At 43.9% G+C, this 26,988-nt stretch overlaps 1 long non-coding RNA gene across 1 annotated transcript in view; it reads left to right on the top strand.

Moving 5' to 3' along the window:
- The first annotated feature begins 2,246 nt into the window (after positions 1-2,246).
- Positions 2,247-26,988, top strand: part of LOC132242071 (uncharacterized) — a 54,308-nt gene continuing 29,566 nt past the window's right edge. The window contains exon 1 of the long non-coding RNA XR_009454546.1: positions 2,247-2,323. This is a non-coding gene — a long non-coding RNA (uncharacterized LOC132242071). The remainder of the gene's footprint in view (positions 2,324-26,988) is intronic.

Here is a 26,988-nt window from a genome sequence, read left to right on the forward strand (position 1 = left end):
CCATCCATCCACCCATCCATCCATCCACCCATCCACCCATCCACCCATCCATCTATCCATCCATCCATCCATCCACCCACCCATCCATCCATCCATCCACCCACCCATCCACCCATCCATCTATCCATCCATCCATCCATCCACCCATCCATCCATCCACCCATCCACCCATCCACCCATCCATCTATCCATCCATCCATCCATCCATCCATCCATCCACCCATCCACCCACCCATCCATCCATCATATCTTTATTGGGAGCCCGCTGTGTGCCAGGCACTGAGTCTCCTAGTAGGCAGTCTACTGCTAGGCAGGTCCACTTTTTTTTTTTTTAATGTTCACCTGAGGATATACTTATACTAATTTTAGAGAGAGGGGGAGAGAGAGAGAGAGAGAGAGAGAGAGAGAGAGAGAGAGAGAAACATTGATGTGTGAGAGAAACATCAATTGGTTGCCTCCCACAGGTGCCCCAACCCAGGATGGAACCGAAACCTGGGGAGTGCCCTGACTGGAACTAAACCACAACCTTTTGGTGTACAGGACGATGTTCCATCCAACTGAGCCCCCTGGCCAGGGTGGGAGGTTCACTTTTACGTGGTGTGTTTCTGAGAAGGGAATGGAGGGATAAGGGAACTTGCGTTTACTGAACACGAGCTGCCGATCAGGCAGGGTTAGGTGCTTGTTTTACGTGCCTTCTGTTGTTTAAGCCTTACACTGTCTAGTAAGGTGGATTCTCTGTGTCTCTATTTTTAAAAGGAGGGAGCTGAGGCTTAGAGAACTTATGTAATTTGACCAAAGACTCAACAGCCAGTAAGTGGTGGAGCTGGAATCCAGACACAGAGTTCCCCAAATGCAAACCACCAGGCTGTGGGCCTCCCGTGGGAATCCCTAGAAGAGCTGAAGGGATAGCATGGTCCCTTCAGGTCATGTATCTGAAATAAATGCTACTTAAGTTTTCTTTTCAAACTTTCAAACCAAACCCCTCATTTTCTCTCTCTCTCTCTAAAAAAGTTTACAAGTGATTGCTTTGTTGTTTCCTGTAGAAGTTAAATTTCCTGCCAGTGCTTCTCCATTATAAACTGAAACACATAACACTTGCCAAGGCATAGGAAAATCAATAGCAGTAATTTGGGTATTCATCCGTTTGTTTTTCTTTTAGAATTAGTTCTTAGGTTATATTTACTTTATTTTTTTTAGATTATATTTACTTTAATTGATAAATTGCTGTGATAATATCAAAGAACAATTTCAAGAAAATAAAAATTAACCCAAATCTCTTATCCTAAAACAACTATGTCCATTCTAATTCATACCCATATGTGTTAATTTTTTCAATTATAAATTCTTAATAAATATAGGCTATTATCATAATTCCAAATGTTTTATATTTTAATTATTTTCACTCAACATTATTTAACATCATTTACCCATGTTTCTATGTATTTTTCCTAATGATCACTTTCTTTTCTTTTTTTCTTTTTTAATCTTCACCTAAGGACATTTTTCCATTGATTTTTAGGGAGCGTGGAAGAGAGAGGGAAAGAGAGAGAGAAACACATCAGTTGGTTGACAGTTTTGTACCTGGTCCAATTCTACCTTTCTCAAATCTAATCTCTATTCACACTATTACAGTAACTTCCTTTTTATGCCCTTTCTCATTACATTATGTTGAAATCTCAGAAAAAGTGGAACACATGCTCTAAAGACACTCTTAGCTCAAATAGTTCAAGTGGAGTTTAAATAGTCTTTCTCCTACTCAATTTACCAATTTAGTAACTGTGTCTTAGCCCAAATTCTCTAGGTTACAGCGCCTGGGGGTCAAAATTAAAGTGCTGATTTTTTTTTTTTGTGGGTGGAGGCCGAGTTTAGGAAGGTAAAAGTGAAGAAAAAGGCACATCAAGCAATGCAACATGATGCATTACCATGCCAGCAACGGCTTCCAACAAACCATGATGAGGGAGGCCACTTAGCAGGTAGATTCCTTGAGCCACTGGAGTCTCTGTCATGGCCTCAGGGGGGAAATCACAATCTTGAAACAGTGTGTGGAAGGGGAAAATGAGAAAAGTGCATCTGTTTGCTTCACTTCTGTCTCCCATTTCCCCTTTGTCAAGGTGTGTGTCACTAGAAGATACTCTCCCGTACTTCTGTGCAACTTCAGTGATGCATCATCCAGTCCATTGACACCAGCTCCAGAAGGAAGATTTCGTGCCCTGTGTTACAGCATTTCGTCCTGAGAGGAAGAAGCAAGGCTGTGCGGGCCATGCTGGTCTGAGCTTCAGTTCTGACTCCAGGGAGCTCAGCAGAGGCGGCAGCAGTCCAGGAGGTGAGTGCCTTTGGGAAAAAGGAAGCAGTCAGAGGAGTGAGGTTGTGCACCATCCACAGCACAATCAGATACCACCCTCATCTTTCCACTGCAGTGCGCGGTGGAGGTCCTCAATGAGAGCGCAGCAAATCTAGATTCTCCTAATCTTTGTCTTGCTGATAGCTTTGCTCCGTTGGACACTTAAATATATATATATATATATATACACACACACACACACACACACATATCCTATCTAATAAAAGAGAAAAATGGTAATTGGCGTACGACGATACCCTTTTCATTGGTTAACTAGGGCTATATGCAAATTAACTGCCAACTAAGATTGGCAGTTAACTGCCAACTAAGATTGACAGTTAACTGCCAACTAAGATTGGCAGTTAACTGCCAACAAGATGGCGGTTAATTTGCATATGTAGGCACAATGCAGGGAGGCGAAAGGGAAAGCAGGAAGAAGCCCCCTGCCACTGACAGTGATCGGAAACCCAGGGGGGAGCTAAGAGCTGGGGGGCAGGAAAAAGGCGGCCCTGGGGCCGCCTTTGCCCTGCCCCCCAGCCATGATCGGAGAATCAGGCGCCTTTGCCGCCCTGGCCAGTGGTAGCAGGAAGTAGGGGTGGAGCCAGCGATGGGAGCTGGGCACGGTCGAAGCTGGCAGTCCCGGGAGCTAGGGGTCCCTTGCCTGGGCCTAAAGCGAAGCCCACAATCGCGGGGCCGCTGCAGCTGCGGGTCCCCGCTGCCCGGGCCGGACGCCTAGGCCAGAGGCGTTAGGCCTGGGCAGGGGCGGAGCCTGCAACCACGGGGAGCTGAGGGTCCCCTGCCCAGGCCTGACACCTATGCCGGAGGCCTCAAGGGCTGGTCAAGGGGCCGATCCGGTGATTGGTGATCGGAGGGTGATGAGGGTCAACTCCTCTGGCCGAGGCATCAGGCCTGGGTGGGGGGCGGAGCCGGGGATTGGGGGATATGATTGTCCCCTTGCCCAGGCCTGAAGCCTGGGTCAGAGGCGTCAGGCTTGGGCGGGGGGTGGAGCAAGCGATCAGAGGGAGATGGGATCCCCTGCCCAGGCATGATTCCTGGGCCAGAGGCCTCAGGCCTGGGCGGGGGCCAGAGCCAGTGATCAGGGGGAGATGGGGGTCCCCTGTCCAAGCCTGACACCTCTGTCAGAGGCGTCAGGCCTGGGCAAGGGGCCGATCCTGCGATTGGAGGGTGATGGGGGTCAATGCCTGAGGGCTCCCAGTATGTGAGAGGGTGCAGGCTGGGCTGAGGGACACTCCCCCCCCCCCCCACACACACACCCAGTGCACGAATTTCGTGCACCGGGCCCCTAGTATATATATATATATATATATATATTGATTTCAGAGAGGAAGGAAAAGGAAGAGAGAGATAGAAACATCAATGATGAGAGAGAATCATTGATCCACTGCTTCAGCATGTCCCCTACTGGGGATCAAGCCCGTAACCTGAGCATGTGCCCTTGACTGGAATCAAACCCAGGACCCTTCAGTCCACAGGCCGACACTCTACCAACTGTGCCAAACCAGCTAGGGCCATTGAACACTCTTGATCACTCTCTCCTTGAAACTCTACCTTCCTCTTGTTTTCCTGATTAACTGAATAGTTTCTGTTCCTGCTTCTCTGGCTGTGGAAGAAGTCTTAGGGACTTCTTCCTTCTCTCACCTCTTAACATGAGATATTCTTTTTTAAAAAAATATATTTTATTGATTTTTTACAGAGAGGAAGGGAGAGAGAGATAGTTAGAAACATCGATGAGAGAGAAACATCGATCAGCTGCCTCCTGCACACCTCCCACTGGGGATGTGCCCACAACCAAGGTACATGCCCTTGACTGGAATCGAACCTGGGACCTTTCAGTCCACAGGCCGACGCTCTATCCACTGAGCCAAACCGGTTATGGCGTGAGATATTCTTTGTGGCTTCATTTTTAGCCTTCTTGTGTTCTCACTCTCCACACTTAGCTGTCTCCTATGCACTGATAATTACCAAATCAATATCTGCATCCCAAATCTCTCTGCTCTAGATCCATGGAGATGATGGATAACCTGTTTCTACCTGATAACTCAGGTGGTAAAACTTAAAAGTCCTAGAAGTGAGCTCATCTTCTATCCTCTTTCCCCACCCTCACCAAACCTGCTTTTCTTCCTGTAGCTCTATCTTGTAAATGTCACCAAATCAAGAATCCGGCAGTTATTTCATTTCTTCAGATTTCATATCCAATGAGTCACTATTGATCTTTCCTCCTAAATATCTCACTGATCCAGACCTCTTCTCCGTTTCCATGGCCACTGTTTTATTTCAGAACTGTAATTGCTTCCTACATGTTCTCTCTGCCCTTGACCTTGCCTCCTTTCAACCCATCTCTTCTGAACTGACCCTGCAATTATAACTTTAAAAGGCAGATAATCATGACCAAATAAGGTTTACTCCAAGGATATAAGAAAAGTTCAGAGTTAAAGGTACCTACTTATATAATTTATGACATCAGTGTATCAAAGGAGAAAAATAATATGATCATCTTAACAGAATGTTAACATTTTTTTGATAAAAATCAACATAGATTTATTTTTTTCTAAACCTGGGAATTGCAGGCCTAGACCTGTCACCACATTCTTTAAAGAATTATATATATATATATATATATATATATATATATATATATATATATATATATATATATATATATATATATATATATATAATTTATATAATATATATATAATTATATATAATTTTTATTTTTATTTTTTTATTTCAGAGAGGAAGAGAGAGGGAGAGAGAGATAGAAACATCAACGATGAGAGAGAATCATTGATTGGCTGCCTCCTGCATGCCCCCCACTGGGGATTAAGCCTGAAACCCGAGCATGTCCCCTTAACTGGAATTGAATCCGGGGGTCCTTCAGTCTGCAGGCCGACCTTCTGTCCACTGAGCCAAACCAGCTAGGGCTCAACATAGATTTTTGATTTAAGAAAAATCTTAATGTGTTAATATTAAGGGATATTGATCTCAAACCAACAATCAATATTATACTTAAAAGCATTGAAGAAGTATTTCCATTGAAACTAATAATTTGATATTATCATTTTTTTAAAATATATTTTTATTGATTTCAGAGAGCAAGGCAGAGGAAGAGAGAGATAGAAACATCAATGATGAGAGAGAATCATTGATCGGCTGCCTCCTGCATGCCCCCTTTTGGGGGTTGAGCCTGCAACCGGGTATGTGCCCTTGACTGAAATCGAACCCAGGACCCTTCAGTCCACAAGCCGACGCTCTATCCATTGAGTCAAACCAGCTAGGGCTGTCATTATAATTATTTACCATTACTCTGGAAGTGCTAATCAATGAGGGAGGTATAAATATTAGATAGGAAGAGAAAAATTATCATTAATTGAAGATTATATAAGGTTGCTTGAAAAACCATGAGAACTAATAAGAGAGTTCAAAAAGTTTGGCAATTATGATAGAAATATTTAAAGAAAACAATAGTTTCCTTATTTATGGGCAATAATTAGTTAAGAAAATGGGAAAAAGAACCCATATATCATGGCAATCAAAAATAAAATACCAAGTAATAAACTTAATGATAAGTGTGCAAGTCTATAAAACTTTACCATCTAAAGTAAAATTTAAATAAAGGAAGAGATATTCTATATTACTGTACTGGGAGAGTAAATATTATAAAGATATTATTTTTTTTCAAGCTAAGGCTATACATTCAACAAAACCCCAATAAAAATACCGAGAACTTTTTCTTTTAGAACATGAAAGAAATCTATTTTAAAGTTTATTTGGAAAAACTTTTGCACAGGGTTTCAGGTACTCAGAATGCTCTACTATCTTTTCTTTAAGAAAGGATTGACATACACTCCTGCTGTGCCCCCTTCCACACTTATATCCTTAATAATCCTCAACATATATCTCTATATCCTTAATAATCCTTAATATATGACATGGCACTGTCTATAATAATAACAATCTAAGTGTCTAAAAATAGGGGAAATATGCAGTCACTTCAAAAGAGGTAGAAGAAGAATATTTAGGAACAAAAACTATTTATGGAAAGATATTTAAAATAACAAAGCAGTAATGGAAATGCAGCCAGCAGGTGGAAAGAAGTTAGTTGGACAACCTGGCACTAGGATTCTGATAGAGAGGGACTGTTGATTTAGCAGCAGAACTTAGAATCTCATTGTAGTTTAGAGCAAAGCAAAAGGAGTGCTCAATTGCCTGGTGCAAAAGGGGAAGGGAATTGCGAATGAGTGTTTTGGAGTTCACGGCTAGAGGAGATTGAATCTGGAGAATGAAAAGATTAGGGAGGGAGGTTGGGAGGGAGGGATAGAGGCTGGGCAAGTGGAGAAATGGCCAATGAGAATTTTCCAGTGATAAGGATGACTAATGAACTCTTAAAAGAACTTCTCCCTTGTCTCAGTTTCAAGTTGTGCTCTGAGTTCTTCTTTGTTTCTCTTTAATATAAGCCATCCTCTTTTGCTCCCAAATCTTGCCTAGAAGTTTGCTTGTTTCGACCATATTTGGGAGAGAGAAGGGGTTGGGGAAGTATAGAAGGGACATTTTTGTCTAGGAGTTGAAATGAGGAGTGGGGATCAAGGTAGAAAATCTGAGCTATAGGTGATCAAAAGAATACAGTGGGGCCTTGACTTACGAGTTTAATTCGTTCTGTGACCGAGCTCGTAACTCAGATTACTCGTATGTCAAATCTTAAAGTGAACGAGTGAGACACGTGATGCTGGGCTGATGTGGCATTCACTGTGACGTTCACTGCGCCAACTAGCGGTGGGGTATCTAAAGCTGGCTCGTAACCCAAATTTTAGCTCGCAACTCAAAGCAAAAAATCGGCCTAGAGACGGCTCGTATCTCGAAAAACTCGTTAGCCGGGACACTCGTAAGTCAAGGCTCCACTGTATACCCCCATTCCTTCCCTTCCACCAAAGTCCCCAGAACCCTCAGAGACACTGCAGGGACTTGGGTTTCATGCCATTTACAGGGTAGGGGTTTGAGCAGAATTCTTTGATTTATCAACAGCCGGGGAGACTCCAGAAGGTTGGAGGCCACTGTCAAGTACACAGGGGATAGGAGTGAGGAAGCTCAGAAAAAACTGTTTGGAAGGATACCCAGCCTCTGAAAGTTACTTATGATACTAAGATTACGAACAATATTTATATTCTTGTGCTCATCTGCATTTTAATCTTCTAGAGCGAATCCACGTTACTTGTATAATTTTAGAAAGAAAAGTGTACTGAGGGAATAGCTAACCCAATGATGGCAAACCTTTTGAGCTCGGCGTGTCAGCATTTTGAAAAACCCTAACTTAACTCTGGTGCTGTGGCACATATATAAATTTTTTGATATTTGCAACCATAGTAAAACAAAGACTTATATTTTTTACATTTATTTTATATATTTAAATGCCATTTAACAAAGAAAAATCAACCAAAAAAATGAGTTCGCGTGTCATAGGTTCGCCATCACTGAGCTAACCCATAGGCAGAAAGCTGATTGCTGACTGCCAGGGGCTGGGGGTGGGGGGACTGGGAACTGATTCCTTATCAGGCATGGGTTTCCTTTGGGGGCAATGAAGATGTTTTAGAACTAGATAGAGGTAGTGGTTGTACAACAAAGTGAATTTACTAAATGCCACTGAGTTGTTCATGTAGAAGTGATTTATTTTGCCTTGGCTTGTGTGGCTCAGTTGGTTTGATTCCTGGTCAGGGCACATGCCTGGGTTCAGGACTTGGTCTTCAGTGGGGGGTGTGCAGGAGGCAGCTGATTGGTGTTTCTCATCAATGTTTCTCTCTCCCTCCCTCTCCCTTTCCCTCTCTCAAAACAATAAAAATATACTTTAAAAAATGATTTATTTCATGTTATGTGAATTTCACCTCAATAGAGAAAAAAGGAAAAAAATCTACCGAGGAAAAAAATATACAACATAAATTAGATTCTGTCCCTCTCCTGCTTAAAATCCTTCAGGGACACCCTAACTGTTTAGCCTGGCAGGCAAGGCTCTTCATGCCCGGCCCTGCCGCTGCTCCACCACAGCCGCCCCTCCCTGTAAACCTTACTCCCCAGCCATACAAAGCCCCGCGCAGTGCTCTCAAAGGGCCTATTCTTTCCTGCCTCCGTGCCTTTGTATGGGTTTTCTTTCCCTGGAATGCCCTTCCCCTGAGTTACTTTCCACTCATCTTTCAAAACTCAGCTAAACTTCTCCTCCTTTGAGCAGCTTTCCCTGATTGTGTAGTCTGGGGGTACCTCTTTCCTGAACCCCCAAGAACCTTCTGGACATTTCTCTATTTTATCAGATAGGTGATTGGGAACCCTTGGAGGACAGGTCCTGGGCCTTCCCTCTCTTTAGCTTCACAACCTGGTCCAGGACAGAAGCCATAATGAATGTGAAATGAGTGAGAACAGAAATGAATGTGAAATGAATGAGATGAAAGTAGCAACCTTTTCTAATGTAAAGGGTAGTTACGCAGGGCATGAAATTGAAAATGATTCAGAAGTGTTTAACTGGCTTACCATGGCATTTATCATGGAGGAATGAATAATCTTTTATTTTTCTTCTTACTTTTTAAAAATATATGTTTTTATTGATTTCAGAGAGAGGAGGGGAGAGGGAGAGAGAGATAGATACATCAATGATGAGAAAGAATCATTGAATGGCTGCCTCCTGCACACACCCTACTGAGGATCGAGCCCAAAATGTGGGCATGTGCCCTGACTGGGAAATCAAACCTGACCTCCTGGCTCATGGGTTGATGCTCAATCATTGAGCCACAACAGCTGGGCTCTTCTTATTTTTTATGAATTATTTAGGAGTTGAAACAAAAATAAAAATTCCCAATAACAGGTTAATAAAAATGTCAATCTAAGTAACAAAATAGCCCACATGGGACTTAAAGGGTTGCAGAATACTGCTGGTCTTAGGAAATAAGGCTAAAAACTCAATTACTCTTACCAAAAAAAAACACCTCATGATGGGTAATAAGTAAGATTATTTTTTGGTCCCAAAACTAAGATGTATTATTCCATCTTAGGTTGGTGTTGAAAACACCTGTCTTACAGGATTTTAAATGAGTCTAAGTCCCTAATGAAATAATGAATCTATGCAAAAATCATTAATGGTTGCCAAAACTATTCAGTGAAAAGTTGATGAGGAACTTTATAAGGTTGTATCAGGCTGGCAACCCCTGAATCTACTGTTCAACCTTAGTGTTATTAAGAGTGGGACAGCCAGCTGGCTGGTGTGGCTCAGTGTTTGAGTGTTGACCCAAGAACCAGGAGGTCATGGTTCAATTTCTGGTCAGGCATATGCCCGGGTTGTGGGGTCGATTACCAGTGGGAGACATGCAGGAAGCAGCAGGTCAATGATTCTTTCTCATCATTGATGTTTCTCTCTCTTTCTCCCTCTCCCTTCCTCTCTGAAGTCAATAAAAAAATACACATTTTTTTAAAAAAGTAAAAGTGGACCAGCCAGACTTAATTGCCCCCTGATAAGATGCTGTAGCAACTACACATAGCCATTTAAGTAATAGTCTTGCTAAAAGAATTGAACCTGAATTTAACAAGTCTCTAACACCAGACTGTGCGAAATATAAAGGAAGAGAAGCATGTTAAATTATACCATAAGGACAGAAGAAATCAAGTCAAGAAGATGGAAAAATGCTATAAGACAAGTGATTCATTTCTTTAATAAATAAATCTTATGAAGAAAAAGGGAGATGGAAATTATAGATTGAAGGAGAAAAAAAATTTAAGAGATACATTTGAACAAAAAGGTATTTTTGAGACAATCTGGGAAAATTTACATGAATCGAGTATTAATAATATTAAGGAATTAACTTTATTATAATGGTATTTATCAGACTATATGTTTTTTAAAAGTTCTTATTTTCAGAGATTGAAATATTTATGATGAAATGATGTCTTGAGTTTGCTTATTGCCATACCTGGTTTGGCTCAGTGGATAGAGCATCGGCCTGTGGACTGAAGTGCACATGCCCAGGTTGTGGGCTTGATCCCCAATAGGGGGTGTGCAGGAGGCAGCCAATCATTGATGTTTCTCTTTCTCCCTCTCCCTTCCACTCTGAAATCAATAAAAATATTTTTTTAAAATGCTTATTAAAAAGTGTGTGTTGGAGGTAGATGAAACAATGGTACAGAATATTAAAAATAGTTGACTCTGGATGATAATGGACACATGGATTCATTATGCTATGCCTTCCCCTTTTCTGTATGTTTGAAATTTCCATAATAAAAAGTTTTCTGACTCCATTTCGCTTCAGCCTGCCCAGTTCCCATAATGTGTGGATTAGCAAATTTTCCTTAGTTCTGCACATTGATATGCTAATTACTAAGGGAATTGAACCTGTAGCCTAGGAATTACTGAAACAACCTCCGGGCTTGAAACTACCTCCCAAGGAGATAGGAAGGTATGTTTATCAAAAGGCTTTTAATCCCAGGTGGCTTGGCTCAGTGGTTGAATGTTGACCTATGAGCCAGGAGGTCACGGATTGATTCCCAGTCAGGGCACATGCCTGGGTTGCAAGCTCAATCCCCAGTGTGGGATATGCAGCAGGCAGCCAATCAATGATTCTCTCTCATTACTTATATTTCTATCTCTCCCTCTTCCTTCCTCTCTGAAATCAATGTATATATATAAAAGCCTAAGTGACTGTTTGACTGTTCAACTGTTCGACCATTAGCTACGATACACACTGATCACCAGGGGGCAGACGCTCAATGCACAGGCATGGAAACATGGACCAGACTGATGAATCTCAGAGGAAAGGGGAGAGGGCAGAAAGAGATTAACCAAAGATCTTATGTGTATACTAGAGGCCTGGTGCACGGATTCATGCATGGGTGGGGTCCCATGCATGTGCCGTCCCATGCATGTCCCTGGCCTGTGCCCTCTTTCAATCTGGGACCCCTCAGGGAATGTTGGACTGCTGGTTTCGGCCCAATCCCTGCAGGCCAGACTGACCCCACCAGTGCACGAATCCATGCATCAGGCCTCTAGTAAGAATATATTTTAAAAAAAGATTTTTAGGAATCCCATGACTGACACCAAGGCAAGTGGTTTGTTGACCACAAGCAAGGAGGTTTCACCATCTCCTTGGACCCTTGCTGCAGTCCAAATGTCAGAGGTCATCAGTTGCGTCCTAACCTCAAACCCCTCCATATCCCTCCCTTCCCCTGGCATAAAGGAAGCCTGAATTCTGTAGTTTCTCAAGATGATTCTTTAGGATGCTAGTCTGGGATCTTCTGGGTTTTCCGGCTTTCCGGAAAAAGTCATTTTCCTTGTCCCAACTCCCTGTCACTCAGCTTATTGGCTGTTGTGTGGTGAGCAGGTCAAGCTGCCACTGGATTGCAGTGTTGCTATCTCTCCAACCTTTTCCTTTATATCTATGAATATTCACAGGCAGTGCTTCCACATGCGTATGGTGTGGGTTTCTGTTAAAACAAAAATGGGATCATCTATTGCATATTGTTCTGCTATTTACTTTTTCTCCGTCACAGTACACGGTGTTTCTCTTTTTGTCGGTTCATGCGGCTCTGTCCTTGCGAGTCAGTAAGCAGTGCCATGCATATGCCTTTGCTCCCAGTTGTGAACCTTTCTGTGAGCTAGAATCCTACAGCGGAAGTGTTGGGTCAAAGGGCGCATGTCATGTACATACCTTGATGGCACTAGGAAATGATCCTACTGCCCCTCCACAGGTTGTTATTTTCACATGCAGAACGCAGTATTATCTAGTTTCTCTACATTTCTACGTTGCATGCTGACAGACTGTCCTTTCTGGTCCCGCTTGTTTCTCAACAGGCACTGAAAGTGTTTCAGAGAATAACTGGGTTTGATTGGCAAAAAATCCGCCCCGCGGAAAACAGCCAGGCTCCATCCGGCTGTGCGTTCCTGTCGGAGGGTGAAGCCCGCACGCTGTTTTCAGGGCTGACGGTAGCGGGGGATTGCGTAACATAAAGGCAGTCCTAGTTTCCTTTGTGAAAACCCAGGGAGGATCCTGTGCGGCGGGATCCTGAAGGGAAAAGCGGGACATAAAGCCTCCTCTCAAAGGCTGTCCCCGTGGATGGCAGCTGTGAGAAGGTGGAGGAGTGAAAAGAGGGAAAGGAAACGCCGCTTCAGTCCCCCCGGGGGTTCAGGATCTCGCTTTCCCCTCCCGCTGTTCCAGTGACTTTTAGCGAGGACAATTCCAGAGAAGGGTGGTTTTAAAAAAAAGAAATCCAAGTGGAATCTAGTTCGCCCTTCCTTATGTAAGAGCACCTGTCATGGGGGCACAATAGTTCCAGGCAGAACTCCTAAGAAAGATCACTTTGTAAGCCCCCCTCAGTGGGGAGGGGGGGGCGGGGGGGGAAGGGGGGTCAACAATTGCCCTTTGTCCGTGCAGCCCTCCCATTGTCCCGCAGCAGAGTTGCTGCTGCTCCAAACCGCTGTAGTAGGTTTGGGCAAGAAGACATTATTCCATTGTGTTGTAGAAATTAGATCAATGAGGGTGATGTCATTCATGATGTGAGGCTTTCCCTGGGTCCTGGCTGTTCCAGATCCAGGAAATCACGTGCTGCCCCATTGCCGTCTATATTTCTCTAGAGCCGTAGGCAGTAGGCACATAGACAGTGACCTGGGTCAAATGAGAAGCTACTGACGTTCCAACAATCTTGACTTTTTTTTTTTTCAGGTGAAGTAAAATCAACATTTTATGTATTGATTTCTGAAGCAATGCTTGTGGAAACAAGAAACAAATGCCCTGGTCTCTCTTAGACTTAGGGATAGGTTTTAATTAAGTCCAAGTTACAGCTCAATAAGATATCAACAACATTTTATTGTATTTGACCTCTAAAACACTATTTGTCTTTTTTTTTTTTTTTCTTAGCCCTGGATAAAGTCATCTGCTAACCACAGCAAATGGCCAGTTTGTATGTATTAACATACATGACGTCTTGATTTTTCTTTGACAGGTAACTTTAATTATTTTGACAAATATTTAATGTGCTAGGTACGGTTCTAGGTGCTAAGGATAAAGTAGAACAAAACAACATAAAGCCTTGCCTTTGTGGGTTTATTATATGTCAGTGGGGAAACTTCATTCATTCATTCACTCATTTATTCAACTAGCACTTACCTTCTAATCTGACTCGGGCCTTACACCACTCACTGTGCCTAAACAGGATTTTACCTCTGCCTCAGAGTCTAGCGGGAGAAATAAGACATGTCCCCTCTCCTCCCCTGCCATCCTCCACGTAGAGAGTATAGAAGAGGGGCACCTCCTTTAGCTTGAGTGGTTCAAAGAAGGTTTCTGAGAGAAGATGACAAGGAAGATGAGGGCGAAAGGCAGTCCAGGTGGTGGTGAGACAGAGCAGGGCCTTATAGGGTCTGGTTCAGGGGAAGTCAGGGAATGCTGTTGAGTGAATTAATGAAACTCCCCCAGGAGAACATAAACTCCATGAGCTGTGATCTGGGAACTGCCAGTCCTTCCTGTGGTGGAGTAGAGTGTGTGGGGATGAGGGGTAGGAGCGGGAGCTGAGAAGGAGGCAGGCTCTGAGTGTGAGGTAGGCCTGCCTAAGGTGCTTTGTCCTGATGACAATTAGAACATTTGTGGATCACTTTAAACAGCAATGTGTTACGGTCTGATCATGTTCTATTCTTTTCTTAGTAAAAGTGTATTTTAAAAATTACACAAATGATATCTATTTTAGAGGACTTTTTAGGGACCTTTTGTAAGAGCAGTGATTTCATTATGTTGCTTCTGTGACTGGTACATGGCTCATCTCTTTCTGTGTCACAGTGGAAAAACCTTTCTCCCGCACTGGACCTGACACACACAGGCTCTCAGTAAAGATTTGCTGTTGTTGAAATTCCATGGGCAGCTTAGGCAAGGCTGTGATCTGGCCCAAAAGCGCCACTCTGAGAAACAGGGCTTCACCCCCTAACCGGGAATATCTAACAATTCCCACTGCTGCATAATTGCCACGGTACTTTAAAAATCTCTACTTTTTATTATGGAAATATTCAAGTATTATGTAAAAGTAGAAAGGATGGTATAATAAACCCTCATGCACCCATCACCCAACTTCAACAATGAACAACTCACAGCCAATCTTGTCGCATTTATATCCTACCCTCTCCCTACCACTGCATTATTTTTAAAGTAAACACCAGACATCATATATTTATGTATGTATCTCTCAAAGGTAAGAACTTGTTTAAAAACATATCCATAATTAGTACCTCTAACAAAGTAAAGAACCATTCTTTACTGCCCTCCAATGTCAGTGTTCAAATTCCAATTGTCTAATTTTTTAAAAAGTTGTTTTATTTGAAACATGATCTAAACAAGGTCCGCATTTGTACTGGATTGATGTTTCTTACGTCCCCTTTAGTCAATTGGTTCCCCCTTTTTCTTTTTCTTGTCTTGATTGCTATTTATTTAACCATGGGCTCTTAAAGAGAATGGAGAAGTTGAAGACAGCACTGTCAGGGTGTCCTTTTCCTCCATGTTCACCTTCACAGATTTTTCTAAACCCCTGATAATTTTTAAGGTAAAGAATTGTGTCTCATTATTGCTAATCATTCTTCTAATTTGTGGAGCATGTCTCATGTTGCCTGGTTACTTTTAGCCAACCATTGTCCAAGCATTGAGATACATGGTGATCGTACCATACACAAAAATGAATTCTAGATGACATAAAGGGTTCAGTGTAAATAAATAAAACAAGAAAAACTGCAAGAAAATATATACTGAACTTATTTTTGAGGAGATGTTATCTAGACAGAAAGCAATGGAAGATATCTCAAAGGAAAATGTCAGTAGGATTGAATATATGCTAAATTAAAACTTTTTGGTCAACCAATACAAAATGAAAGGACAAATGATAAACTGGGGCCTGGTCTAGCCTTCCACTGGGTCCAGATGGGTCCACTCACAGTATTCTCCCCAGTCCTAGTTCTATAGATCACATCTTCTTGAAAAGTGTGTGTTTTTCCCTCAGGACCTCCTACCCTGATTATTCACTTGAGAAGCCTTAGGGGTGAGGGTGAGATTTTTATAGTTGGCCCCTTCATTCTGTCTGTTGGTCCCACCATCCTTCTGCTCTGCTGGGCCACTGCTGGTCTCATCCCTGCCACCGACACCTGGCCCTCTTCTCTAACAATCAGGAAAATACCCTCTACTTTTCTGGCTGACTATATTGCAGGGGGTTTCTTGCAGGAGAGCTGCTGGGCCCCCGATGACCCAATTCTCTTCTTTATATCACAGTCCCTTCTATCTGAGAACTCACAAGCACTCTTAGGATGAGGGAAGAATGAAAGGGCAGCCATGGCCAGGTAGCTCTGTTGGTTAGAGTGACATCCTGATATGCCCAGGTTTCAGGTTTCAGGTTTCAGGTTCAATCCCAGTCAGGCCACATACAAGAATCAACCAATGAATGCATAAATAAGTGGAACAACAAAAATGGATCTCTCTCTCTTAAATCAATAAATTAAAAAAAGAAAAGAATGAAAGGGCAAATTAGAGGATGATCTGGTTCTGGTATTTAAAACTATATCCACTCTGACTGCCAGGATCTGCTGCATATATTATTTCCTGGCTGCAAGTGACAGAAGCTGATGCTGACAAATTAAGCAGAAAGGGGCTTATTCAAAGAATACTGGGTAGCTCAGAATTCTTGGAAAGATCGGAGGCAACAGTCTTGAGGCTAAGCTTCCAAGAAAATCACTCAAAATTATGTAGAACAGCAGCCTAATGAGAAAACCTAGGTTGCTGCCCATTCCCACTCAGCAACTATACTCTGCCAAGAGCTCAAGTTGATTGCAACCACTGCGGACAAAGGCATCAATGCCACTTCTGCATCAGGAACTCAACTCACAGACCACTCCAGTCCCCGAACCACAAGTCTCTGCTACCACCCTCACCAGCAAAAGGAGCGCACTATGAAATCCTTTCCATCTCCTAATGCCCTTCTTCACCAGAATCTCACACAGAAGCATCTGACTGGAGGAGTGCAAGTCACTCGCCTATGTTCTAGCTGCAGGGGAGGGGGAGGGGCATGCGTATTCTGCCTTCTAACTCGGTGGAACTCAGAGGGGAAAATTCTCCTAACTTCAGAAGGGTGTTCAAAAGGCACTGGGTACCCAAAAAGCAGGACAAATGTTCACCAGCATGAATGACTTAGGCTGCTTTATGTATGGCAGGAGGGGCTGGTTTGTTTAGATAGGGTAGAATTTTAACTAATGATTAAAATATGAAATAATATACCCACAAGACTATTCATGGAGGCATTATTTTAATAGCAAAAGATTGGAAACTATCTAAATGTCCAGTAGTACAGTTTTGGTTGAATAAAAATCATGGTACATCAATATACTCATGAAAGACAATGCACCTGAAAATGAAGGAGAAGGAGTGATCCTGGTATATATATCAGTGAAAAAAGGAAAGTGGAGAATTTTATATATATATAAATATAGTTTTATTATATATATATATATATATATATATATAGCTTTGTTGTAATAAACAGTGAGGATATTTATGGTTCAACCATAGAAATTGACATTTTTGCTGGTAAAATTGTTAATTATCGGCAATTTCATACAATTCAATCTAATGTAGGGTAGAGGAGACAAGGATGGAAAAGAGACTTCTCTGAATACATTTGTTATGTATTTTTGACATTGGACTCCTATAAATGTACCTTACACATTAAAAAAATTTAAACTTAATTTAAAATTCCTAAGATTTTAATATAAACTAAAAACAATGAGCTTAACTGTATGTCAAGTTAATGTTATAGCTGCACAGAAAAGATAATTATTTCTTTTTTTTTTTTTAAATTAAATCTTTATTGTTCAGATTATTACATTTGTTCCCTTTTTTTCCCCCCCATAACTCCCCTCCTCCCAGTTCCCGCCCCACCCTCCGCCCTCACTCCCCACCCACTGTCCTCATCCATAGGTGCACGATTTTTGTCCAGTCTCTTCCCACATCTCCCACACCCCTTTCCCCCCCAAGAATAGTCAGTCCATTCCCTTTCTATGTCCCTGATTCTATTATAATCAACAGTTCATTCTGTTCATCAGATTATTTATTCACTTGATTCTTAGATTCACTTGTTGATAGATGCATATTTGTTGTTCATAATTTGTATCTTTACCTTTTTCTTCCTCTTCCTCTTCTTAAAGGATACCTTTCAGCATTTCATATAATCCTGGTTTGGTGGTGATGAACTCCTTTAGCTTTTCCTTATCTGTGAAGCTCTTTATCTGACCTTCAATTCTGAATGATAGCTTTGCTGGATAAAGTAATCTTGGTTGTAGGTTCTTGGTATTCATCACTTTGAATATTTCTTGCCACTCCCTTCTGGCCTGCAAAGTTTCTGTTGAGAAATCAGCTGACAGTCGTATGGGTATTCCCTTGTAGGTAACTGAGTTTCTTTCTCTTGCTGTTTTTAAGATTCTCTCTTTATCTTTTGCTCTTGGCATTTTAATTATGATGTGTCTTGGTGTGGTCCTCTTTGGATTCCTTTTGTTTGGGGTTCTCCGCGCTTCTTGGACCTGTAAGTCCATTTCTTTCACCAGGTGGGGGAAGTTTTCTGTCATTATTTCTTCAAATAGGTTTTCAATATCTTGCTCTCTCTCATCTTCTGGCACCCCTATAATTCTGATGTTGGTATGCTTGAAGCTGTCCCAGAGGCTCCTTACACTATCCTCGCATTTTTGGATTCTTTTTTCATTTTGCTTTTCCGGTTGGATGTTTTTTGCTTCCTCGCATTTCAAATCATTGACTTGATTCTTGCGCTCCTCTGGTCTGCTGTCGGGCGTCTGTATAATATTCGTTATTTCAGTCCGTGTGTGCTTAATTTCTAGTTGGTTCCCCAATATAAGATCGAGGGTCTTATTAGTTTTCGTGTAGATCTCATTAAGTTTATCGGCAGCTTCTAAACAGTTCTTGAGAGACCTTAAAAGTGTGGTTCTGAACTCTATTTCTTCCATTGACAATTTTGTCCTGTTTCTTTGTCTCCGCATTTTGTTATGCTTCCTTGGTGCACCCCCTAGTGGTCTTTGTTCGAAAAGATAATTATTTCAAGTAATTCTACAATCTACACTAATAAAAGAGAAAGATGCGAATTGACCATACCTTCACGATGCCCACCAATCAGGAGTAAGTATGCAAATTAACCCAACAAAGATGGTGGGTTAATTTGCATATGTAGGCGCCAAGCAGCCAGGGATGGGGCAGGATGCAGGCATTCCGCCCTGCCCCAGCCGCTCCGGGCCTCCAGGCAGCTTGGGAAGGCAGGAAGGCGGCTCCAGGCTGGAGCAAAGGCGGCTCCAGGTGGAGCCAAGGCGGTGCTGGCAGCCAGGGGAAAGAAGGCCCATTCTCGCACAAATCTTCATGCATTGGGCCTCTAGTATAGTATACTAGAGGTGCATGAAATTCGTGCATGGGTAGGGTCCCTAGGCCTCGCCGGCGATCAGGACCAATCAGGGCCTTTCTTCCCCGGCTGCCGGCTGGGGCCTTCCTTTGTTCTGCATCACCCCCTGGTGGTCAGCACATGTCATAGTGAGTGATCGAACTCCCAAGGGGGCACTTTGCATATTAGCCTTTTATATATATAGACTAGGGGCCCGGTGCACGAAATTCGTGCACTGGGTGTGTGGGGGGGGGAGTGTCCCTCAGTCCAGCCTGCCCCCTCTCACATACTGGGAGCCCTCAGGCGTTGACCCCCATCACCCTCCAATCGCAGGATCAGCCCCTTGCCCAGGCCTGACGCCTCTGACAGAGGCGTCAGGCCTGGGTAGGGGACTATCATTTCCCCCCATCACTGGTTCTGCCCCCAGCCCAGGCCTGATGCCTCTGGCCCAGGAATCAGACCTGGGCAGGGGACCCCCAGACCCCCCCGATTGCTGGCTCTGCCCCTTGCCCAGGCCTGATGCCTCAGCCAGAGGCGTAGACCCCCATCACCCTCTGATCACCTGATCCGCCCCTTGCCCAGGCCTGACGCCTCCACCAGAGGTGTCAGGCTTGGACAGGGGACCCCCTTTTCCCCCCGATCACTGGCTCTGGCCCCCGCCCAGGCCTGAGGCCTCTGGCCCAGGAATCATGCCTAGGCAGGGGACCCCCATCTCCCTCTGATCGCTTGCTCCACCCCCCGCCCAAGGCTGACGCCTCTGACCCAGGCTTCAGGCCTGGGCAAGGGGACCATCATATCCCCCCAATCCCTGGCTCAGCCCCCCGCCCAGGCCTGATGCCTCGGCCAGAGGAGTTGACCCTCATCACCCTCCAATCACCAATCACTGGATCAGCCCCTTGACCAGGCCTGAGGCCTCCGGCAGAGGTGTCAGGCCTGGGCAGGGGACCCCCAGCTCCCCGCGGTTGCAGGCTCCGCCCCTGCCCAGGCCTAACGCCTCTGGCCTAGGCGTCCGGCCCGGGCAGCGGGGACCCGCAGCTGCAGCGGCCCCGCGATCGTAGGCTCCGCTGTAGGCCCAGGCAAGGGACCCCTAGCTCCCCGCGGTTGCAGGCTCTGCCCCTGCCCAGGCAAGGGACCCCTAGCTCCCGGGACTGCCAGCTTCGACTGTGCCCAGCTCCCATCGCTGGCTCCACCCCTACTTCCTGCTATCACTGGCGAGGGCGGAAAAGGCACCTGATTCTCTGATCATGGCTGTGGGGCAGGGCAAAGGCGGCCCCAGGGCCGCCTTTGCCCTGCCCCCCAGCTCTTAGCTCCCCGCTGGGTTTCCGATCACTGTCAGTGGCAGGGGGCTTCTTCCTGCTTTCCCTTTCGCCTCCCTGCATTGTGCCTACATATGCAAATTAACCGCCATCTTGTTGGCAGTTAACTGCCAATCTTAGTTGGCAGTTAATTTGCATATAGCCCTGATTAGCCAATGAAAAGGGTAGCGTCGTACGCCAATTACCATTTTTCTCTTTTATTAGTGTAGATTTGCTAAATATATAAGGGGAATATATTTTATGGGCAAAGACAGCTAACACTTCATTTAATAGTTATATTGCTAGTAGAATTCTTTATATTAGTATTGTGAAACTACTTTCTATATAGTGCAGCATAAAGTAATAAGTAATTATGTTATTAGGAACCAAGATTTTCAGTATAAGAGAACTATGAAGTCAAAGGCATTATTAAAAATGAATTTTAATATTAAATTTGAATTAGAAATATCAGTATAAACATGATTTTTTTCTTTAAAAAATATATACTATTTCTGTGCTTTTTAGAAAGGCCTAGAAATATTAAAAACCATGACCAATGGCAACATCTAATGCCTAGATTGTGGTCCCTGAAGGGCATTCCCCATTGAAAGTACCAGCACTTCTTGAATGATCAATTGCAAATCTGGGCAGTACATGTACAAGATGAGGTTGAAATATCTTGCTGAGTCCAAAACTATGAATGTATCAAAGATTCATGGGTTATATCGAAAGGACTCAAGAACCAATTCGAAGTAATTAATTCCAATTGGCCAGATAGAATAATGTAATTATTAAAAAGTAGTGATTGAATTTTATTGAAATACATAGAATATTTAAAAGCTTAATGATTTCATGGCAGGGAGGAGGAACTCCAAAATAAATGAGCAAACTCATTGGATGCCATTGGCTGTAATTAGATAAAAATCCTTACTTTGAAGATTGGCAATTTAAGGGAATTAAGTAAGCATTATCCTGCCTTTCCAATTCAATCTACCTTTCAGGGTGACCAAATAGCATTAATTAATGAGGAAAAATTCTTTACAGATGATTAACAACTAATAAATGGGGAAGGAATGACAATTAGATAAATCACCAGTTTGCAATCCTAATGATATAATCAAGGCAAAGATCAATAAAGGATGAAAGCATCAGATGAAAGGCTTATGGGGAAGTTTACAATGAAGAGATCTAGCTGACACCACTTGAATCTGCTGATCAATATTAACATTACTAAGCCTGAAATAGCCAGACAAATGTATTATTGAGATGCCCCTTCATGGGGAAAAAAAAAATCTGAATCCAATAAAGCTTTTATTTTAAAAATTTATATATATATATATATATATATATATATATATATATATATATATATATTACATATATATATATATATATATCATTGATTTCAGAGAGAAAGGGAGAGGGTAACAGAGATAGAAACATTAATGATGAGAGAGACTCATTGATTGGCTGCCTCCTGCAAGCCCCCTACTGGGGATTGAACCCACAACCTGAGCATGTACCCTTGACCAGAATCAAACCTGGGACTTTACAGTTCACAGCCCGATGCTCTATCCACTGAGCCAAACCAGCTAGGGCTCTAATAAAGCTTTTATTTTTTATTTTATTTATTTTTTCTAATAAAGCTTTTAGAACTAACCTCCAGTTTACGTGAAATATAGGAGGTGGAGGCTCAAGTTTAAGTGATTCCACAAGGTTTTAAATGGATAAATCCAGGATATGGGATATTCTATAGAACAACTGGACTAGTTTAATCAAAAGTCAAAAGCGTAGGGAAAGAAATAAAGGTGGGGCAAGGTGAGGAGAGACTGTTCCAGATTTTAAGACTTAGAAAACATAATCACCAAATACAATGTGTGGACCTCATCTGGATCCTGATTCAATTGAACCAATGATAAAAAAGAGAACTAGGAAAATGGTCTAAAAATTAGATGATATTAAGGATTTGTTTCTTTTGTTAGGTGTGTTGCCAGCAGTGTGGTTTTGTGAGAAAATATAGGCACACCTCATTTGATTGCTCTTTGCTTTATTGTGCTTCATAGCTGTTGTGTTTTTTGATTTTTTTTTACAAACTGAAGGCAAGACCCTTCACCAGCAAATGGATCATGGCTCCCTTTATTGCTGTGCTCACTTTATTGCTGTACTCACTTTATTGCAATGGTCTGGAACCAAACCCACAGCATCTCTGAGGTATGTCTGCATTCACATACTTTAGAGATGCAAAGTGAAGGATCTAGAAAAGAAATAATAAGAGGCCCTAGCTGGTTTGGCTCAGTGTTTGTCCTGTGGCCTGATGTTTCTATCTCTCCCTTCCTTTCTGAAATCAATATATATATCCTGTCTAATAAAGAGGGAATATGCTAATTGACCCTCACGCCATCACAAAGATGGTGGCGCCCACAGCCAATAAGGAGGGAATATGCTAATTGACTTCCCTGCCCTCAAAGATGGCATTGCCCACAGCCAATAAGGAGGGAATATGCTAATTGACTGCCCTGCCCTCAAAGATGGCATTGCCCACAGCCAATAAGGAGGGAATATGCTAATTGACTGCCCCACCATAAAAAATGGCGGTGCCCACAGCACAAGATGGCAGCACCCAGTCCCTTCAGCCCTGCCGGGTGGCAGGCTCATGGCAAGGCTGGGCCCACCCCTAGGCAGGCCCGGCCGCTCTGCGTGCCTGCCTCTGGAGTCCCCCAGTCCCCTCAGCCTCCCAGCCACCCAGGGCTGGCCCAAGGCACAGGCAAGCCTTAGATGGCGGCTGCCCAGCTGCCCAGGGCTGACACAAGGCACAGACTCGCCTCAGATGTCAGCTGCCCAGCTGCCCAGGGCTGACCTGAGGCACAGGCAAGCCTTGGATGGCGGCTGCCGAGCCTCCCAAGGCCACCCGAGGCTCAGGTAACCAGGGCCGGCCAAGGTTTGTGCTGCCAGCAGTGGCAGCAGCAGAGGTGTGATGGGGCATCGCCTTCCCCTGATCGCCGGGTCACCTCCCGCCCCTGAGGGCTCCCAGACTGTGAGAGGGGGCAGGCCGGGCTGAGGGACCCACCCCTCCAGTGTATGAATTTTCATGCACTGAGCCTCTAGTATATATATACTAGGGGCCCAGTGCACGAAATTCGTGCACTGGGTGTGTGTGTGGGGGTGTCCCTCAGCCCAGTCTGCCCCCTCTCACATACTGGGAGCCCTCAGGTGTTGACCCTCATCACCCTCCAATCGCAGGATCAGCCCCTTGCCCAGGCCTGATGCCTTGGCCAGAGGCGTAGACCCCCATCACCCTCCGATCGCCTGATCGGCCCCTTGCCCAGGCCTGACACCTCCGCCAGAGGTGTCAGGCTTGGACGGGGGACCCCCATCTCCCCCCGATCACTGGCTCTGGCCCTCGCCCAGGCCTGAGGCCTCTGGCCCAGGAATCATGCCTGGGCAGGGGACCCCCATCTCCCTCTGATCGCTTGCTCCACCCCCCGCCCAAGCCTGACGCCTCTGACCCAGGCTTCAGGCCTGGGCAAGGGGACCATCATATCCCCCCAATCCCCGGCTCAGCCCCCCGCCCAGGCCTGATGCCTTGGCCAGAGGAGTTGACCCTCATCACCCTCCGATCACCAATCACCGGACCGGCCCCTTGACCAGGCCTGAGGCCTCTGGCAGAGGTGTCAGGCCTGGGCAGGGGACCCCCAGCTCCCCGCGGTTGCAGGCTCTGCCCCTGCCCAGGCAAGGGACCCCTAGCTCCCGGGACTGCCAGCTTCGACTGTGCCCAGCTCCCATCGCTGGCTCCACCCCTACTTCCTGCTATCACTGGCCAGGGTGGAAAAGGCGCCTGATTCTCCAATCATGGCTTGGGGGCAGGGCAAAGGCGACCCCAGGGCCTTTGCCCTGCCCCCCAGCTCTTAGCTCCCCCCTGGGTTTCTGATCACTGTCAGTGGCAGGGGGCTTCTTCCTGCTTTCCCTTTCGCCTCCCTGCATTGTGCCTACATATGCAAATTAACTGCCATCTTGTTGGCAGTTAACTGCCAATCTTAGTTGGCAGTTAATTTGCGTATAGCCCTGATTAGCCAATGAAAAGGGTATCGTCGTACACCAATTACCATTTTTCTCTTTTATTAGATAGGATATGAAGAAATAATGAGAGGTCAGAGAATTGCTTTAAAATACTTCCACAGAAATAGGAGAGAACTAGATGAAGCAGTGAGGCAAAACTGAGAGTTGTTGAATCAGGGTGAAGGATATTTTTTATACTATCTTTTCTAATTTTGTTTATTTGAAAATTTTCATAATAAAAAATGTAGTGGAGACAAGCAAAATAGAAATCTTCTGGATTATCCATCCTGATCCTTGTATATCAACAGAATAAAAAAATGGAAAAAGTTATTGCAAAACAGACTAACTTGCTGTTCTTTAGTTGTCAGCTCAAACTATGAGGTAGAAGCACATCCGATGTCAGTGATCACACCTGGGAAGATGTGATTAAGGTGGAAGGAAGGGTTGTTGGTGGGGGTAGCACTTCTTTCTCACTACTCTCTTTTTGCTAACACCTGAAGTGGCACCTCAGCAAATCCAAGCAGGATTTGCAATGAGAGCAGTTTGCAGGGTTTTTTTTTTTGTTTTTTTTTTTTCATCTAAAAAATGCTAATCACTCTCAATGTCTTTGCTGATTCACTGGGGAATAATTTTTGGTCCTGTAAGTAGATCCCAAGACTTAAATGGAACTTGGGAAGACTTTAACAAGCATGCATTCTGTACAGATCACCCCTCATCTGATACAGGTGTTCTGGGGGGCTGGGGACCTGAGGGTTCACAATCCACCATGGGTTCCTGACTTCGTGCAGGAAAGAATTCAAACACAAGCCAGAATAGAGTTTAAAGTGAAAGTGAGTTTATTAGTGACGCAGTGAGACAGGGGAAGGGCTACTCCTCAGACAGAGCAGCCCCCTTCAGCAGAATTTGCTCCCTTTATTTAAGTTTATTTAATGGGGGAGGAGTATTCAGAATCATCCCAGGAAAGGAGTAGAGATTTCTTGGAAAAGCCCTGTTGGCCGTTTTGTGTCCTCACATGGGCTTTCTTTTTCCAATCCTGGTGATGTGTGGTGTGTCGGTTAATATGCTGATGAATTACAATGAGTGTATAATGAGGCTAGGGGTTACTGTTAGGTGAACTTAGTCACCATGTTGGATAAGCTGGTCTCTGCCAGTTTTAAGCCATAAATCCAGTGGGGGGGGGGGGGGGGAGAGGTGGTCTTCCTTCTTCTTGACAGCTCCTGTAGCTTTTATCAATTGCAGCTGCTCTGCCACATGCCCTGTCTCAACCCCACCTCTTCCAACACTTCCTCCCTGCCTGCTCTGTGTGAGTTTAGATTAGATTGGATTTGAGGAAGAGCCTCATGTGAAGGGGTTGAAATCTGGGGTAATTACCTAGAAAGATTAAGATACTTTTCTTAAAAGACCTATTAAAATCCAAGGCTGAGCTCAGCTGGTGTAGCTCAGTGGTTGAGCATTGACCCAAGAACCAGAAGGTCATGGTTCAATTCTGGTCAGGGCACATGCCTGTATTACAGTCTAAATCCTCAGGTGGCATGCAAGGGGCAGCAATCAATGATTCTCTCTCATTGAAGCTTCTATCCCTCTCTCCCTCTCCCTTCCTCTAAATGAAATCAATAAAAACATATTTTAGCCCCAACTGGTTTGGCTCAGTGGATAGAGTGTCTGCCTGCGGACTAAAGGGTCCCAGGTTCGATTCCGGTCAAGGGCATGTACCTTGGTTGTGGGCACATACCCAGTAGGGGTTGTGCAGGAGGCAGCTGATCGATGTTTCTCTCTCATCGATGTTTCTAACTCTCTATCCCTCCACCTTCCTCTCTGTAAAAAATCAATAAAATATATATATTTTTAAAAACATATTTAAAAAAAAATCCATGGCTGAGCCTCAGATTTTTATTATCTGGAATCACCTAGTAATAATGAGATTAACAACTATCTGTGGCCTGTGTCTGGGCATCTAGCATTTTTGCCTGCTCAGTGTCCCTTTCCCCTCCTCCTTATAATAGAATATTCTTTCTTTGGGGGAAATCTGTATGTTTGCATAGGGCTGCTCCTTTCCTTCTACATGGGATGGGCAGACCTAGCCAATCAGATTACCCCATTTCCTTGACCATAGAAGTTACTACACAGATGGGCATATTGGCTCGACCCAGAATTTTTCAGCCAGATCTTCTGGAGAAAAAGCTCTTTATCCATTGAATTGATCAAGTGGCTGGCTGTGAGGCTTGGCTTGCTGGTGGCTACAGTGCCCTTCACACGCAGAGAGCCAACAAAACAGAAGTGCTCGGGACCTTGGAAAACTAAGCCCTCCTTAAATTATTTGAGCCTTTGGTTCTAACTGTGCCTGGAGCAAGATTGGGTAATTTAAATGTGAGCAACAGTAAATTGCCTCCCCCCACCCCCCTTACTTAGTTTCAATTGGGTTAGTGTCATTTCCCCGGGAAGGTCTTAATTAGCATGGCATCATCCATTCCATTAACATTTATTAAGTGATTGCAGTCACTTAGACACCCTGGAGATACAGAAAGGAAAGACAGTCCATGTTCCAAGTTGCTAGCAGTCAAAGACACAGTTATGATACAGGAATAATAGATGACACATCTGGTGCTTAATAGGTTCAAGAACTATTCTAAACATTTTACATACAGGTGTAGGCAAAAATAGGTTGACAATTGTGAGTACATGAAACACAGAGTTTCTCTTGTATTATTAATTAATTGTATTATTTTCCATATGAACAACTGTAAACCTACTTGTGCTCACCCCTATACACTCTGTTATTTCATTCTTACAACAACCCAATGAGATAGTTTGTTTGTTTTTGTTTTTGTTTTGTTTTTTTTTGTTTTTCCATTTTAG

Source organism: Myotis daubentonii, chromosome 9, assembly GCF_963259705.1.
Source record: "Myotis daubentonii chromosome 9, mMyoDau2.1, whole genome shotgun sequence".
Taxonomy (NCBI): domain Eukaryota; kingdom Metazoa; phylum Chordata; class Mammalia; order Chiroptera; family Vespertilionidae; genus Myotis; species Myotis daubentonii.